We start from the raw sequence: 12,515 nt of genomic DNA, 5'->3' as shown, positions 1-12,515 counted from the left end.
ATTATGTGGCTGCACCCTGCATCCCCGGAAGCCTCTCAGTTTACCACAGGGGCATGTCGCCACGCTGACATGTTAATGGGATCAGTCATTGATAACAAGGAGCTAATGAAAATCTAATCAGACAACTAGCCTGTCGCTGGATTGTCGTCTCCTTCTCTGAATGTCACAGCCGTAAAGCCGCTCTGCCTCAGAGAAAAAAACGTCCATCGCGGTTCTCATTAGCTGGTGTGACTTACAGTGTCATCCTGTTTATTATTTTTTTTATTTTATTTTATATTATTTATTCATTTATTCTTCAATGTATTTATAACCTCCAAGAAGTAAGGTATATTTTTGCCCATTTGTTGGTTTGTAAGCAGGATTACATAAAAAACTACTGAACGGATTTCCAGGAAACTTTGATGGACGCTGGGTTGCATCCCGGAATAGACCCCATTAACACAGATCTAAGAAAACATTATTCATTTTAATTACTGAAGGAATAATGCATGCATGGATCTTGTTGAAGAAAACAAAACAAAACAGCCATTTGTAGGTGGCTCTTTGAGTGAGTATAGTTTGATCCAAAACAAATCTTTGAATATATTTACTTTGGTATTAGATAGGCTTCATTGAATTCAAGGGGACTGTTGTCCCTTGGTGGAGGTATCCACTCTACTGAGAGCCATTGTGGTTTACTTAATTATTTTCTTTATCCATTTACATAGTATACAACTTCTGCTAAGGGTCTCAAAAGACTTTGCTTGATGACTCGGGAAGTTGCGTGGAATCATGGGAGTTGTTGTCCTCCTTGTTGAACAACCACCATTGCAGACGAATATCCATCTAAAGAGACTCAGGCAGAAATGTCCTTCCGGTGCCCTTTGTGCCTGCTGGTGCCCCACCACCTACAGCTGGTGCCCTTCTATTCTTTCCGTCCCTCCTGCTCAGTTATCCCGAGTCCATCACTGTTCTGTTTTTTTTTTTTTTTTTTGTGATGTTCCCAGAAGTTAAGGTATGGATGTTACTGAGTTTGAGAGGGTATTTTTTAAAATTATTATTTTAGTGCAGAAACGTGACATATTACATCGTGAATCATCTTTAGGGTCCAGAAATGACCCCTGACTATATAGGAAAAAGATGAGAAAACCCTTTGAACAGGTTGCCTTTCCTTTGCAGCAGTGTTAATTTTAGCTGTTCTGTTGAAGGGGCATACAGGAAATGAATTAATGGAGCCCCATTAATTCATTCTATTTTATCTTCCTCCTCCTGGGGTGCTGAGAGGCAGGACAAAGAGTAGGTCAAGGCGAAGGCCGGGATAATGTTTTAAGCATCCCAGCAGAGAAGGTCGGACGGATCTTTACATGGAGCGTTAAACCTATACTTATTCAACAGTTGAGCAGACAGAGAGGATCAGGTTTTGCATATGGTTGCACCGTCATGATGGGGGACAATGTGTTTTCTTGTCTCTGTCCGTGGCAGTGTTGCTCAGGGGAGCAGCAAACTGGGATGGAGCCCTCAAGGCCTTTCGACGCTGCAGTGAAATAAATGGACAGGCTTTACAGAGCAATGTGTGAATGCCCTGTAGGCGTTCAATGTAGGACAGCGATAGAGAGCCATATGTGTATTGTCTGCCTGGAGACATCATGTTGCACCTGAGTTACATTTCAACATGTGCTCAGCTGTTGATTTAACATGCATATAATTACACAATATGTTAAAAAATAAAAGATAAAATAAAACTAGACATAAACCTTTTTCTTTTTATTATGATTGTGTGTCCATAGAGAAAGGATTAGAGACCTGCTAAAGGTGCTGCAAGTTTAATCCTGTGAGTCTGTGGCGGCAGATTATTTTTAAGAAAATTAGATTTTCATGGAGAACCAAACAGTTAAAGAACACAGCAGGTACAAACATGTGTGCATGCATTCAATTTTAGGCTTAAAAAGTCTGTCAGTATCAGTGTCTTTTATGTCCAAGCAGCCTTGGGGGTGATAATAATATTTCACCTGCCTAATGGAAAATACGGATCTATTGATCACGATGAATGGTGATATAAAAAGACCTGTGAACCCGTAATGAAGCACGGCACTTATCAATATTGTATTTGCTGTTATGGACGCTCTTGGCTAATTGCGGCAAGGGACGGAGGGAGTCTTTCAGGGCCGTGTGATGTGTTCTCGGATGGTGTTGACTGACTGATAAAGTGCTGCTGAGTGCGAAAGGGCAAGGTTTATGGATTTGTGCAATACCCTGGAGCCACAGCTGAGCAGAAGAACAACAAGGTCCTGGCCTCTTTCTCCACATGTTCACACTGTGTGTTTTCTCAGCTTTGAGCCTTTTTCCTCAGCTCCTTCCAGGCAGAGGCAGCGAACCATCCTGCTGGATCACAGCCATCTTGCATCCCTTACAAAAGCACAGCACAGATGCATATAAGGAAGGTGTTTGCAGGTGATTGCTGCCCTGCAATGCATCACTGGAGCAATAAACATGAGCATCAAAACACCATCTTTACAGTCTTTCATCTCAATTAGAAAGACTTCCTTTCTGATTATCATGCAGTTAAGTCATGGTGCCAGTGTCACTCGGCTAAATGCAGTATCTTTCTGGCCTGGAGGGCCTATGACATGTTCATTCTGCTGAACAGCGGTGTGGGCTTGCACTTTGACCACACTGCTAATGGTGATGCATGGCTCATTTGTGAGCAACCTTTTTTTTCTTTTCTTTTTTTTTTCTTACACATCGAATGGAGACAGCATTAATCAGAGACTATTGGTTATTTAGTTTGTCTGTATGTGACTGAGGTTGTAGCCTCACTGCATAGTTGATGACATCTCCGACCACCATTTGGCACCACTGGGGATCTCATCCTGGTACTGTGCAACAAAAGGCTGCTGCGTCTAAGTGGACAGTGCTGGGGGCAAATTCCTTAAAAAAACAATCAAGAATGAGCTTTTGCATTATACCCAAAACAACTTTAAAAAACCTTTATACAAGACACGTTTTATTTTGATGTAGGAGTGTGTGTGGCTCATTGTTTGCCCAGCAGTATTGCTCTGCAAGGTCGAGTATTTCTGCCGCAGAAGCCTCCTAACAAATCACTGCTTGGACCGAACAGCACGGTTGCAGTTCCACTTCATCAGCGTCTAACTGTTTTAAGGGGATCTTATGAATTTTAACAGTCCAGAATGCATTAAAAGACAAATTTGCAATTATTCTCTTCATTTGCATTTTCAGCAGTTAAAGCTGAACTAATCTCTTTTAATGAGTTACTAATTTCAGTCATATGGTCAAGATCTGGGCTGAGGGATATGAGGGAATTCTCTTTTGGTTTGCGCAGACTGCAGCAGACACCACCTCTGTCTGTCTGGCTGTGGCTCACATGGACAGCTGGTGTGACAGTCGCTCATGCATGCACAGGAAATGTTTTCACTAACCCTGAGTGATTGCTGTGTCAGTTTGGCTTGGACTTAGAAATGAGTACTAGAGTCATTTTTTAAAATGCATTGTACCTCTAAGGACTTGCCTATGGTTTATTCTGCAGTGGGGAAGGGCGACTATTGAGGAGGTAATAAGTCATCTTACAGATGTAGATGCTTTAATCGGTTCTCTTCAAGTGCTCTTTCCACTGTGGACTTAGCAAATTGGAATTATTCTGGAAGGATCTGAGATCTTTTTTCCTTAACAATACTGTGCTCCAGCAGTATCATGACCCAGAAAGAATTCACTCTGATAGTAAAATAGAGGTTTTTGAAAAAGCATTAAAACAGGGATGCTAACAGTAATTGCATTCACTCCATGGCCAAATACTTCTTCAGTCTGACTGAAATCATTGTGTTTAGAGATTCTTAACTGTTGTCATGGATGCTAAAAATGTGATCCAGTATGGACGCCTCAAGCATTTAATCACAATATAACTTTTTTGACACATGCACAGCGGCTCTGTAAAACTAATCTGCTGGAAATATGACGGAAAAAAGTTTTTGCCAACAGTATTGTGAATGTACAGTTTATTAATACACTTTTATGCTAAGTTTTTGAGATAATAGCTAATGGTGTAAGGTTAGCATTACTTGGCAAGACACTCGTTGAGTGGGAAATGGTGTCTTGGAGAAGTTATCCTCAAACTCCACATCTCCACCGTAGCAAGTTATGTTTGCCAGTCATCGCTCTCGTCGCTATCAAATCATACCTGGGTCTGAGCCACTTTTGCCGATTTGACTTCAAGCCTTTTATTGTTAGTAGGCTCCTCTCCATTTAGTTAGAACTGCAGAAGCCTCTTGGATGAGAGGTGAAATGTCTACAAGAAACTGAAACAAGTCCAACTTCCTTGATAACAGCACCTATACGTTAAGTAGGCTGCCACCCGAAACTACTGTTTACTCTGTAGAGTACTGTCTATCACTCTATACAGACATAGTAAATATGTGAACGAGAGAGTTATTTTGGACACAATCCAAAAAAATATGTGTGTTTTACAGGAGTTATATTAGGCAATGGCAATTATCGTGTACACCTGTCGTTTCCTCTTCAGTCACAGAAAGACTGTGAACTGAAGCCCGTTTGAAGTGAGGTAATGCATTGACACAAACAGACTGAGGGATACAAAAAAGTGTACATCTTCCCTCCCTCCTCTCTTTCCTCATGTGTCCAATTGTCCGCCTGTCTCTTGGGCAAATCTGGCAGTTGATCCTGAACTGCCCGGAGGACGATTCAAAAAGGTCAGCGCAAGCAGACTCTTGAGAAAATGCACCTTTCCTCCCTCTCCGTCTCTCCTCGGGAAGAAGACAACAACACTTGCTGACGTGGCCTTATCTTTCTCAAGCGCTGGAAGGCATAGGCTACTCCGACAATAGCAGCGCTTGTATTTCATTTATTTTTGAGCCGACCCCCAAGTCTCTCTCACTCTCCGTTTCCAGCCTGGTTGTCCCTGGAGGCATCGGTAATGGTCCACTGGCGTTCTACTTGAGGTGATAAAGACCTGCAGAGAAACCAGTCACAGCTCGTTCTCGAATGGCAGCGTGAGATGAGGAACATTCAGGAACTGGATGAGTTAGAAGTGTAGACAAAGGAAAAGCATCAAAAAAAAAAAAAAAAAGGTTAAGAGCACCCCGTGGAGATCTACCGTCTGATTCAATACTTTCCCTCTCTGTCACCTTTTGGTCTTTTTGTTGTGATTTAAATGAGGGCTTCACAGAACAGTGACGTAAAAGGCAAGGACATGGGGTTCAGGTGATTCAAACTGCAGTTAGAAACGATGAATGGTGAGTTGATGATATAAATGGCAGAGGAGGTGTCGTTTCAAAATGATCTTTGGTCAATGGGAAATACCACAGTGGGAAGGGGCGGATAGTTTCAAAGAACAGAAAATGTCAAAGCCTACTGTACACCACTTTGAGTTTTTTAAAAATGTGAGAGAGAGACAAGCCGCTTGATCGATGACAGAGGTGATAATGAAAAATGATATGAATGGGAGAGAACGAGTATGACGGAGGTGGAGCTGTGAATGATAGAATGAGTGGGGGGGGTGAAAATGAGATTAGGTTCCGCTCTTCAGGTGGTGTGTCAGCCTGGGGGATGGAAAACCTGTCAGTGCTCTGCACCCTGATGGTACGCTGCTCTATTGATCCAGCTGCAATGGAGACGGGTTGTATGCAGCCAACACAGATGCTTTTACTTGTCCAACATCATTGTATGTCTCTGCATGTGTGATCTGTTGAATGTCAACTTTTAATTCTTAAAATGGAATTACATCGTATATAGCTGATTTGTGTTTGGCTCAGTAACACACAAGATGCGAATTCAGTGAAAAGGCCCGACTGCGTTCAAGAGTTTGAGGGCCATCTGCCATTGTTTAACACATCGAATCGCCACGTTAGTGATCACAGCTGACACTAGCTCACATTAGCTATGATAGCTGACACGAGCTAATGTTAGCACTTATCCGGCTGACCTCTGCCAGACACAGACTTGTAGTTTGGGAGTTTCGGATGAACTCGTGGAAGCCAATGATGTATGTCATGAGGTATCTGGAACAAATCCTTGGGTCATGAGACGGGTCACGATTTCATGTTATAATGACAATATGTAAATTACATTCTTGTTTCCCCTCCCCCAAGACAGTAACAGAAAGTTGAAAGTGAAGCTCTTAAAAAAGACACAATTCAAAATCTTTAGGTTTTTATTGAAAAGTGAAAATATATCAGTTGTTTTTGTTTTATTTTTCTAAGGTAACTTTTTCAGCGCCCCTCCTGGTTTCAAGGCCATCCAATTTTTTTTTCCTAATACATGTGTTTCAGTGCCAAATAATTCTGTCTGTAGTTCCGGTTTCATGTTCAAAGCCAAATTTTATTCCCAGTGCCAAAATTAAAGTCACTATTCTGGCCCCATAACAAAAATATCAAATGTTCAGGATGTTAAAACGTTAGAGAAAGAATTCCCTTAGCACAGTTGAACAGAATCTAAATTAGATTCAGGCACTCTGGGATTGCAGTAAACAATGTAAAAGGGGAAAATGTCCTCTGGAAATTCAAATTGACGTGAGTAATTGCAGATCTGAACATGTAAACAGGCGTTCTGACATAATTAAAGGAAGAAAAAATGGCAAAAGAACGGCTGTATGTCTGGAGGTAGCTGTTGTGCTGCTACTCTTTGAGTGGAAGGTCAGCCTCAGCCTCCCAGTAGGAGCGCTGTCATTGCTTGTCATTGTGATAAGTGGATTAAGTCTGTGTGATGTCTTATTATCGGTCCAGCCCTGTATGAGATCTTCCATTAGAGGGGAACTTGTCCATCCTCTCAACGGGTTTCCTTTATCAAAGCCTCCATCTAAGTTTTTACGTAACTCCAGGCTTGCCTTAAGGCCAGACAGGAAACAAACATCAAAGAATCAAAGAGTTGCTTTATTTGTCATTTACTGTGCACATTGATGAGTAATAAACACATTAACGTCTGGTGTTAGCGACAAGACGCTTATGTCTGGGATTGCAGCGTCTTCTGCTAAAAGCTCCTACTGCTTCGTGAACAATTTCACTTCATGTGGGGGCAATTTAGCATTTGTGAGTCAGTTTTCTTAGATTGAGACCAGACATCAGTGTAATGACAACACTAATGTGCCTTTCAGGCCGATGGCCAGACCTCCACTCTTTCCCTAGTTTAGCATGTTATTTATTTATTTAGTCATTTCTTCCTGCTGAAGGTTATTGTGGTCAGTGCCATGTAAACAGACAGTCGGAGGACCCTCAGAGATTGAGTCTGAAATCCCACATGACCTTCTCAGTGCAAGAGAATGAATGCAACCAGAGAGGAGACGAGCACTGAGGCCGATGTGCTGAGAGCAGGCCAGGGTTTAGACTAACGGCAGTGATAGCAGGCAGCATGAAGGACGCTTTGTAAACCCTTACACAGTACTGACCCTATTATGTTCAGACTTCTGCTTCCTCTAGTTTCTTGTGTATTTGAGATTACTTGGTCTCTGGCCTTGGATGTCAAAGGAACAGAGTTTTGGTGAAAGGGTCGTACAGATAATGGCTCGGTACATTTAATGCAGGAGGGGAACATTATGCCTTAGCCTTCTGCCTTTACGCTGCTGCCCCTGTTTTATTTTAACCACCTCTGATTTAAACCACTCTGCGCCTTATTTCCACTTACATAGCTTGTGTTTTGCCGACTCTGTTTTTGTGACCTTACCTAATGTATCACGGCACAACCCAAACTCCACCTCTGTTTATCATCGTCCTTCCTCCTCCTCGTCTGTTGTGGCGTGCCACAGATAGTGTCACCTACAGCCTGTGACCAGGTCGTAGTCTAGCGGTGCTGCGTATGAATTATGATGTGCTGGATCAGTCCTAATCTTGTTATGGATGTTCTTTTGCCCTTGGGAGGGGCATCAAGGGATGGATGGAACTTTATCAGATTTCACAGTGCTTTGCCGTATAATTCATGAAAGGTGCTGTCTTGTGTGTGTGTGTGTGTGTGTGTGTGTGTGTGTGTGTGTGTGTGTGTGTGTGTGTGTGTGTGTGTGTGAGGAAAGTGGGTGGCATGCATGGCAGCACTAAACACCTCAGTTTGATCTGATTAGTTTGAATTTATTTTCCAGCATTTACCTTTTTAAATAATGCAAACATGAAAGCATATTTACGCGAGAAACAGCAGAGAAGCAGAACAGCGTAAAACAATGACAGTGTCATAAGATGACAAAGGGAGATAATTAAACACAACAAGCTTTGTACACAGTGAGAGACGTTATAGTGTGAGAAGCTCAGAGAACCTGACTGAACAGGCCGCTTTTGTTAGACTCTTGATGGGCTGACACATCTATGTTGTGTCTGGGAGTCTGACCATGTAGAGTGTTAAAAGTTATCAGTCAGATCTCAAAATCAGTTCTGACACTGACAACCAATCAGGAAACAAGAATGGGGTAATGTCCTCTTGTCTTGACATTCTGAATGAAGGTACAGGTCTCAATGAGTTGCACCGTCGTCCAAGTCAAGAGGAAATAAAAGCATTGATGACTTTGTGTAAATCTGAGTGTGAGAGGCAGTTTAATTTGAGCTAGGGTTATCATCTAGAGACTTTACTACTTAAGTCATCTAAAGTGACACTCTTTCCAAAATGCAACCAAGGCTTTTTTTTGTGAATGAGTCAAACTGTCGTGTAAAAGCATAATTACGACGAAAGAGGCACTTTTAAGATTTACCATGTTTTTGTTTTTGGGTCAAGCTCATTTACTCAGTGCATGGGACTCTTTTACGATAGCATCAAAATCGCTATTTGTTCAAAAACTTTCTTTTTAGTAAACTCTGTGTACACAAACAATGCTCTCAATGCTCGTGTTCATGTGTAGAGACCCTGGTGATACTATGAGCAAAGTTTCATGTTGCGTCGAGCCTTCTTAGTGTTTTAAAAATAGCAATTTTGATGCAATTGTAAAAGTGTAAAAGTAACTCTTAAAAGTGCCTCTTTATACACATTCACAAAAAAGTCTAGGTTGAATTTTGGTGAGAGTTTCACTTTAATTTGCAAAACAAATGAATTGAATATGACATAACATTTATGGACACATGATTTTGTATGAGATAAGAAATGGCCAGGTTGTGGTGCAACAATAGGCTCTGAAATGTTGCGTGTGGTCCAATTGCAGCATATTGAAAACAGAAGATAGAGGTCAGTCACCAGACATATTGGCATTTCTACAATTTGTTCACATCACATGTTCACTATCTGGAGCTGTGACAGTGGTGACAAAACCAGGTGTTGTTAAAGAGAGCTTTGGACATCTCCTGCCGTGTTAGTTGTGACCAAAGCCGGCATTTTAAACCAAAACAAGATCTTTTCTGACCCTCACCAAGTGGTGTTTTTGCCTAAACCTAACTAGAGCACAAGTGCAGCATTAAACATAAAATTGAAATTGTGCTTAAATGAATGTAAAGTTGCAAGCTCACAAATGTAAATTTACTTTAGTTCCAACATATTGGATTGGGTTGGGAATTAACAGTGGCTCTAATCACAACCCAGGGGGAACACCACAGGTCAGGGAAGAAGATGTGGAAAACAAACAACAGAAAAGCTGCCGGTAAAACAGTAACAAGCCCAGTTCAGAGATTAGTCCTGACAAGCAATTAAAATAGAGTTATGTCATTGGCAGGGAATGAATCAAGCAGAATAAAAACTTAAGATTAAATAAAATTAAAAAAACAAAGCCAGGAGCAGTCACAATGTTTTTGGTGACAAGAGCAGTTTAGAAGTTACCCACCAGATTAGTTGGAATAAGATTTTCTTTTTTTTCTTTTTTATAAAAAAGGAAGCAAGGTATTACAAAAATCTAATTAACAATTTTTCATTGAGTTAAATGACTGTGGCCTTTTGCGAATTTGAATTTAACCGCTTGACAAATAATCAGTGTAAACATTTTCTAAAAAATGTGCTAAACTTTAATTGGTATTTTTTGCAAGAGCACCTAATCTCATAATGCCAGCTGCTGATTGTACATGAGAAAGAGGAGTAATCAACACTCAATAATAATCAATAATTTTAGTTTTTAACTGAACATGTGGAAAAGTCAAATGTCTCTTCTCAGACAGCCAATGTAATGTGAGGAACAAACATACTGCCAGAACTTTTCTGCTGCAGAAAACCTCATGAAGGCTTCAGTAGAAATGAAGACATGAAGGTTACACTTGAGGTGTACTATCACAGAGCTGGTGATAATGCAGGCTGACAACTTCCAGCTAAAGAGTACTTCTCAGATGGGTCCAATGAGTTCTATGAGCAACAGTATAGCGTCAGTACTTTGTGTGGACAAGGTAACATCTCTCTGACCTCTTCTTTTCTTCACAGTAATAACAGTGGAAAGTAACAGTCTTCTTCTCCCCAGCTTCTTCCAAGTGTTATTCGAAGTGGGCCCATCTGAAGGTGAAGGGAAAAAGACTATTCTTCAAGGTCATATTGATAACATTTTTATGTAGACAAAATATCACATCAACAGAGCTTGTAGAAAGGTGCAGAATAATCTCCTTCGCTTATAAACTTTATGATGATAGTGAATTAATCATTTAAAAATGTTTCTTGGGTCCAAAATGATTGTTTTGTTTATCTATGCGTAAGAATCTTGACGGTTGTTTGGCTCCACCAATTGTATTACACCATTTTCTCACCATTAAATGTAAACATTTCCTCAAGAACCAGGCTCCAGAGGCAAGACTAAATTATGCATAACATCCATACTGAATGGGCTGCCATTGATTGTCTGACAGTACATCAGGATTACCTCACAGCATGTGTCCACGACCATAATTTAATTTGTCAAAATGTTTAATTCATGGGTATTTTCATTTTCATACATCATATGCGCTCACCAGCAGCACCTCATTAAATCTATGACTATGCTTATTTTCGATCTTAAATCTGAAAAGAGGTCAGAGGGCAGCAGAGCGACTGCTTCCTGTTTCCCCGTGTGACGTTACAGTAACTTGCAAAGTCAACAGAAAGGTGTTAATGTCTATATATAAAACAGGGGCATGCAGCCAGGATATAACCAGCGGTGAGGACAGTACGGCTGCAGCACTCCAGCCCTTTGCTATTATTTTATGAGTCCCTCGGGGGCCTGGAGGGTGTAGGAGAGGAGAAAGATTCTGAAAGATCTAATTAAGCAAAGCAAAATGAGAGTGCGGAGATCTCCGGCCCAGGACGAGACACAAATCAGGGGATGTTGACAGTGGGCTGCAGGGCAATGGAGCCTGGCAGTAAAGGCAGCCTCCAGAAAATGACTGTCCTGACTTCTCTGTGGTCCTCAGGTTAACTTTCTTTATAGCTCAGGGTTAAAGGTTCTGAATCTCAATCTCATTATGCAAAACACCAGCCTGTAAATTTAGGAGTTTTGTCTTTGCACTTAAAGAGCTAATTAGTGTTTCCTCAGTTACTGGATGGTGCCGGTGAAGAAGCGGATGACTCTGTCAAGTGTCTTGTTTTGCACAATGGGAGAGGAAGACAAGCCTGAAGAACAAATACGAGTTCTGCGCTCATAAATCAGAGTACTTGTGTCTGAATGGCGGGTTGTTTGGAAGGCGTGAAAACATTAAGGAGTGCGGCGAGTGTTCTTGTGTCGGGGATGCTTCCCAATTTAGAGCTGCTGTCTGTGTGGGATGTAAAGAACTCTTTCTCTGTCTGGCGATTCAGCATTCACATTCTGTTACATCTGAGCGGAGAATAAATGTCTTCAGGACACCTGGCGCCAAGGCTGTGACTGTCTGGTCTCTCGGGCTCATTTCTGACCGAGAACAGTAAGACCTTGGAGTACAAAGACAACAGGCTTGATTATGTGAGTACACAGGAAGGTCTCCAAACATTGTTGTGCTAATCACGTTAGCGGGCACAGACTCAAGGCAGGACAGATGCGAGGCATAGGGCAATGGGGTTATGTTATCCTGATTAGAGGAGGCTTTGGGGGGTTTTGCGAATCTCGTTTCCTGCCTCGGCGTCACCTTGCAGAGGAAAAACTGCCACCGGTTCTTTCTTTTGCTCAGCCTGTCTCCTTTCTCTTCCACCTCTTCCTCGTTTTTCTGCGTCTCTCTCCAGTATTCACAGGAACGGGCGCCTTAGCCAGCGCCGATTGTGTCTTTTTATTCAACAGGGTGCATTTCTTTTCCTGTTATCAACCGCCTACACACATCCGCGCGAGTTGCGGGAGAATACTTTCACTTTTTTTCTTCTTGTGGATTCACCCAGCTAAAAGTACTTAAAAGAGGATTTGTTCCTTTGTGGCATGTTTGCCTAGGTTCATATGAGTCTGCGTAACACAAATCTCTCGGTGGCTCATATGAGCCTCCGCCAGTTATCTACAGTATAAATCTAGTGCAAGATAAAACTGTGCTTTAGACACAGTATAAAGACTATTTTAGATTTTCACTAATTCTTGCGTATCAAAATGTGACAACATGTAGGTGCATACTTATTTTTACATTAGGCAACCTTTTCCCTGTCCTAGCATTGCCCTGTTGTATTACTGTTGGCATTAGCAACATGGCTACTGCTACTGCTGC

General features: G+C 41.6%; 1 protein-coding gene across 4 annotated transcripts in view; it reads left to right on the top strand.

The window, feature by feature from the left end:
* ptprub (protein tyrosine phosphatase receptor type Ub) overlaps positions 1-12,515 on the top strand; it is a 175,054-nt gene that overhangs the window by 74,856 nt on the left and 87,683 nt on the right. The gene's annotated exons all lie outside the window — the stretch shown is intronic.

Source organism: Acanthopagrus latus, chromosome 17 (genome assembly GCF_904848185.1).
Source record: "Acanthopagrus latus isolate v.2019 chromosome 17, fAcaLat1.1, whole genome shotgun sequence".
In the NCBI taxonomy this organism is placed as follows: domain Eukaryota; kingdom Metazoa; phylum Chordata; class Actinopteri; order Spariformes; family Sparidae; genus Acanthopagrus; species Acanthopagrus latus.
The sequence above is the reverse complement of the archived record's forward strand: the minus strand, read 5'-3'. Positions and strand labels throughout refer to the sequence as shown.